Raw genomic sequence first — 6795 nt, 5'->3', positions numbered from 1 at the left:
TGTGTTTGTGTCTTGTAGCATTTTGAAGCATTTGACGAAACACGACTGTAAATATTAAAATGTAAAACATTTTTTATTGATGCATTTATCACAATAAAAAAATACATATTTTCAATTTATACCAGAGGTCAGGTGCACAAACAATGTGTGAAAACATATATTAATTGATAAATAAAAATATATAAATATAAAAGTGGCACTGGATATTTCCAGTACTTTTTAAAACACTTTAGGACATGCACGTTGTATTATTTGTGAACACTCCCCAATGAGCTTCTTAAAATCGATATATTTTTCCCACGAAGAGAGTTGTTGAATTGTCAAGGGGCACGAGGGAGCTGATAAATTGCACGCTTTTTCATCTTTTGAGCGTTTCAGCATCTGCAAATACAAAGATACATTGTAACTCATCTTGTGTAATATTTGCAAATGTAGTTCATTCATCTTTAACCCTTTTCATTACCTGTAGGTTTCCAATTAGGCCTTCAGTTTCGCTCCTGATGATTTTATCGCCATCTTTTTGAAACGCCTCCATACTGTTACAGTTATAGTAATCATCAAGTTCCTGTAAAACTTCACACTTTGACTGAGAAAAGAACAAATGCATATCTTGTCAGATACAGTACAGTGGCTAAAGCACTAGCTAAAAGAAGCTGTTAAAAGTGAAATGTCCGCCAGTAGCTTACCTTTCTACTGCCTTTTTCAGTAGAGATGACCCTCCTTGTACTTGGAGTAGGTGTGAACTAAATATACAAATGGAATTATCATTAGATTAAGAAATTAACTCAAAATAGACTGATATTAATGACAATTGCACTTACACTTTCAATGGTCAAAAAATGTTTTATCCTGCCAACCTGCAGCCTTGCATGTGTGCAAGTGTCTGGACTGAATATGTGTGCAGTGGATACAAGGCTGCCAGACCACACGTACAGTATCATTAGGAAGGCATATATCATAGAATGCACTGTAAAACAAAACCAGAAAGCTCATACACTGACAGCAATGAAATCGCAAGCAAACTCTAAAGAAATTCATTCATTTTCTCAATCGTATAAAGTCTTACTTGTATCTCCTTGGTGTCAAACACAAAGTCTTTGCTGGCGGTGTTTTAGAGTTGGGTGCCCTCGTCAGAGATCGACGTCTGTGCCACGGCTTCTGCAAATGTTCCGGGTTCTCCATCTTATATATCTTGAGGTCCTCTTTCATCACAAGCTTCCAGCACTGGACTCAAAACTTTCAGAGAACTTTTGAAGAGTCATCAACTTTCTCAGCAGACTAGTAAGTGTACGTGAATTTTGTGTGGGTGTATTGATTGGACATGTCTCAACGCTATTGTCAATTCGTTAGAATTTCCTGAGCACTCATGCTCACTTGCTTGTCACTTCCTCCTAGGAAACTATGGGAAATTATGTAATTCATGGAATAGTATTCCCAGAATTCTTGAACAACCTCAAGTTTGTCTACTGCTCAAACAGGTCAGTGGATGACACCACAAATCTCTGGCATGCAAATTTTTGGAAGATTGGTAAATTTGGGATTCTTGATATTGATTCTTCCATTAAACTTCCTGAAATTGTTTTTTTTTTTTTTGGGCTGATGTAATAACTACTACGTTTTGTTGACTGGCAGATCTCAGGTAGGGGAACAAATTGCAACAGGACTTTCAGGTTCAGATCTTTATTCATGTCCTTTAAGAAATGCTTGAAGAAATTAATTTCCACTCTTTCTGTACGGCAATGCACTGCACATTTTTATTGTACATTTGTATGTACTTTGCTCAACACAGTATTCAATTTACTATTCATTTAAACGTACATTACACTTCATCTCTTTTTATATATAGTTTTGTCTGTTATATTATCCACACATCCATATGGGGATATGGATAGTCTCCCCAATATTCAGATTAATGGTCAACAAATATGCTGGTTCTTAATCTTTTTCCACCAGTAAGGTGGAAACAGCCTTGCAAAAAACAATCCTCATTTATTATTAGTAACCCTAAGCCTATAATCCTTAAAAGATACATTATTTCAACCCTGTCATAAGTTTGGTTTATAAATTATACATTTGTATACATATATTGTGAATGAATAATTGTAGTAGTAACACTTATTTGAGATGTGCTTTGTAATAACTGACATATTATTATTATTATATATAATTATATTTTTATACATTATAATATTATAATTTGTGTATTGTGATTTTAAATATTTTGGGTTACGATATTAATACACTGAAGGTCAGTGCCAAAACAAAACATTTTACTATATTTAAGCAATACACTCATGTATAACCTGTAAGAAAAAATGATGTGGACGTCGAAGATCTCAAAAATGAAGTTTATTACAGCATAGCAGTGGCAAGGTACACAAAGCACCTTGGGTTCACCAGTGTCAGAATGAACCCAGAACATCCAAATCTCAAACCTTTTATCCTGTTACAGTTTTACCACTCTTAATGTAAATGAAGTTGCTCTTGTTACAACAGCTGTGATCTGTATGTTAATGAAGTTGTGACACCCCATTGTCTGAGAAGGTTCTCGGTTTCCTACACCCATTCCCATTCTACAATTGATAATGACCATTTGCTCAGGATGTGATCAACCCAAATGGTGAAGAAACAATATAACTTGACTTTCTTTTATCTCTATGATAATTAAGCCATTTTGGGGATGAGCTCATTCTAAAATATAGTTTGGAGTGGAATCTGGGTCGAGGCAGACTATAATTTCTTACAAACCTTGAAGGGTTCTGTCAGGCACTTCATACACTTTAAAAAGTTATATGATCAAATAAGTTATGACAACATATGTTTTTATGTCAGAATGTAGGCTCACTCTTGGCTGACGCTGGTCATGTGTATTGCGTGTGATGCTGGCCAATAGTGAGCCTACGTTATGACGTACAACCCAGAAGCGCTGCGCTGTTACACTACGTGAACTCACTCAGAGGCCCACACAGAAGAAAATGAATAGTTGAATAAAGTCGTAATTTTTGTTTGTTTTTTGTGCACAAAAAGTATTCTCGTTGCTTGGTAAACTTAAGGTTGAGCCACTGTAGTCACTTGGACTATGTCTTTACTAACTTTTCTGGGCTGGCAGATATCAATTACCTTGCAGCCTATGAAGAAGTGATCCAGCTCTCAGATTTCATCAAAAATATCTTAATTTATGTTCCGAAGATGAACGAAAGTTTTACGGGGTTGGAACAATATGAGGGTGATTAATTACTGACAGAATTTTCATTTATGGGTGAAATAACCCTTTTTAAGCTACAATATTTTGTTTGTTTTTTCGCTGCTATGGGTCGCTATAACATCTTACAATAACAAAGGCGTAGGTTGATGACGCATAAGCGGAATTATGGAACTTGTCGTCATGCCGAAGGATCTAATAATGTTTATGGATGAGTGAATACATTGACGTTTTTAACATGACTGTGGTATGAAGAAGGTCGCGATTGCTAATGAGAGACAGATATCGGCGTCACACGCGAGTCCCGCGGATATAAAGGATTAAGTTACTGACATTTCATTCTACCGAACTACCCGCAAGTGCAGAATTACTACTCACACATGTCAGTTTATTAGACGAATGAAACTTGTGAGATAACGCAGCGCTGTTTCACTTGGTCTACACTATCACACTAAACTGCATTTGAGTGTGTGTGTTGTTATAATGTTATTGTATGTGTTAGTTTGTCTGTGGCCTATGAGACTAGCAGTAAGCTAGATCAACATTAGAATAACATACTGATCATATTCTAACATTTCTTCATGTTGAGCTATATAACATTGATTAGTTTTATGTACATTTGCTCACCTGTCTAACGTTACTAATAAAGTAACTTACATGCAAGAGCTGTGTCTCTGTCAAGTCGAAGTTTGTCACGGACGTGGAGCTCTCGGCATCTCGAAAACGCCACGCTGATATTGATCCTCGTTTTAGTTCTCCTTTTGTCCCAAAGTCTGTTTGCCATGGTCCATAATGTAACAAGTAACAAGACAGCACAATTACCTTGGGGCTTGATTTTAAAACATTCTCGAATGAACTGGTCTAAAGCAGCACGATCCTGCCCAATCAATAATGTCACCAGTAGTTAAAAAAATGCTCTTATAAAGGCATAGTGTTGATATGGCAACTATAAATACTTTTAAGTATTTTTAAATAACTTTTAAATAATACTTTTAAATAACTACACGCATAAGTTGCGTGATGTTTCTAAAACACTAAACCCCATTCTCTGAAAATTCTCAATAGCCTAAACCAATTTGTCAAATAAATCACATTAATCAAGTTCAGGTGGTTAAAACACTGTTTGCAAATCTCATGCACTCTTTTTGCAAAACTCTAAACACATTCTCACTCACTAAAACACATTTCGCACTGTGATACACTTATGATTCAAAATGCTAAACACAGGCAGGCAAAAGTTAAACACAACTACAACACCGTGTCAAAGTAACAACTCAAAATTGTTCATACATATTTCTAATGATGTGACCAAACCTAATACAAGTCAGTTCAGAGTGCCAAAATTTACTCAAAATGTTGCACTGAATGTTGATAACAACAATGGATGGAAACAATATAAGAGGGAGAGGAGGAAGAGTTTACACTCACCTAAAGGATTATTAGGAACACCTGTTTAATTTCTCATTAATGCAATTATCTAATCAACCAATCACATGGCAGTTGCTTCAATGCATTTAGGGGTGTGGTCCTGGTCAAGACAATCTCCTGAACTCCAAACTGAATGTCAGAATGGGAAAGAAAGGTGATTTAAGCAATTTTGAGCGTGGCATGGTTGTTGGTGCCAGACGGGCCGGTCTGAGTATTTCACAATCTGCTCAGTTACTGGGATTTTCACGCACAACCATTTCTAGGGTTTACAAAGAATGGTGTGAAAAGGGAAAAACGTCCAGTATGCGGCAGTCCTGTGGGCGAAAATACCTTGTTGATGCTAGAGGTCAGAGGAGAATGGGCCGACTGATTCAAGCTGATAGAAGAGCAACTTTGACTGAAATAACCACTCGTTACAACCGAGGTATGCAGCAAAGCATTTGTGAAGCCACAACATGCACAACCTTGAGGCGGATGGGCTACAACAGCAGAAGACCCCACCGGGTACCACTCATCTCCACTACAAATAGGAAAAAGAGGCTACAATTTGCACAAGCTCACCAAAATTGGACAGTTGAAGACTGGAAAAATGTTGCCTGGTCTGATGAGTCTCGATTTCTGTTGAGACATTCAGATGGTAGAGTCAGAATTTGGCGTAAACAGAATGAGAACATGGATCCATCATGCCTTGTTACCACTGTGCAGGCTGGTGGTGGTGGTGTAATGGTGTGGGGGATGTTTTCTTGGCACACTTTAGGCCCCTTAGTGCCAATTGGGCATCGTTTAAATGCCACGGCCTACCTGAGCATTGTTTCTGACCATGTCCATCCCTTTATGACCACCATGTACCCATCCTCTGATGGCTACATCCAGCAGGATAATGCACCATGTCACAAAAATTCGAATCATTTCAAATTGGTTTCTTGAACATGACAATGAGTTCACTGTACTAAAATGGCCCCCACAGTCACCAGATCTCAACCCAATAGAGCATCTTTGGGATGTGGTGGAACGGGAGCTTCGTGCCCTGGATGTGCATCCCACAAATCTCCATCAACTGCAAGATGCTATCCTATCAATATGGGCCAACATTTCTAAAGAATGCACCTTGTTGAATCAATGCCACGTAGAATTAAGGCAGTTCTGAAGGCGAAAGGGGGTCAAACACAATATTAGTATGGTGTTCCTAATAATCCTTTAGGTGAGTGTATGTATAAAAGGTGGTGAACAAGGAGGAAGAGGATGCGGATGAGAAAGAACAAGGTGTGAAGAATGTTGTCAAGACTGGATCTGGCACACCAGAGGGTTTTTCCCTTTGCCTGCAGAGATGAAATTGTCTGTGATGTGGACTAAGTCCTCCGACTTAGCATGAAGACATGGCAGTTGCACAACTCTTCTGAGTGTACTGTCACATGCTTTTCATTTACAGTTTTTTACTGTAACCTTTTTGGCTTTTGCAGTTGGGTATTTTCACAGTATGATTTCTATACCCTCGCCACTGGAACTTGTACCAAATTAATTAATTATTTGTGTGATTTGCAGTATCCGAAGAAATTTAAAACCATTTGGTAGATAAAAAAAAAACTCACTACAGCCAGTTACAGTTTTTCTGAATTGCTAAAACACTAAACCCCATTCTCTGAACCAAATTCTCAATAGTCTAAACCAGTTTGTCAAATAAATCACTGTAAAACATTAATCAAGTTCAGGTAGTTAAAACACTGTTTGCAAATCTCATGAACTCTTTTTTCAAAACTCTAAACACATTCTCACTCACTAAAACACATTTTGCTGCACACTGTGAAGCACTTATGTTTCAAAATGCTAAACACAGGAAAGTTAAAGGTGCCCTAGAATTTGAAATTTAATTTATCTTGGCATAGTTAAATAACAAGAGTTCAGTACATGGACGACATTGACGTTTTTAAAGCTGTCAATCACAATCACACAGCGCGAGTTTATCTGGACACTTGCCAAAACTCGTTATGAAATCAATGACGCTGTTACACTGCACAACGAAGCTCTTACTGTACGTACATCATGTTTGCATTGGTGAAATCATTAGTGAGAGTGCAGAAACTGCGTTGCAATGATAAGATCTTCATTCACGTGATCAACAGGCTTACACTGAAGTCTCACAGCAGCCAATCACAGCAGTGGGCGTT

The sequence above is a fragment of the Abramis brama genome (assembly GCF_963993115.1).
Source record: "Abramis brama genome assembly, chromosome: 2".
Lineage (NCBI taxonomy): Eukaryota > Metazoa > Chordata > Actinopteri > Cypriniformes > Leuciscidae > Abramis > Abramis brama.
The sequence above is the reverse complement of the archived record's forward strand: the minus strand, read 5'-3'. Positions refer to the sequence as shown.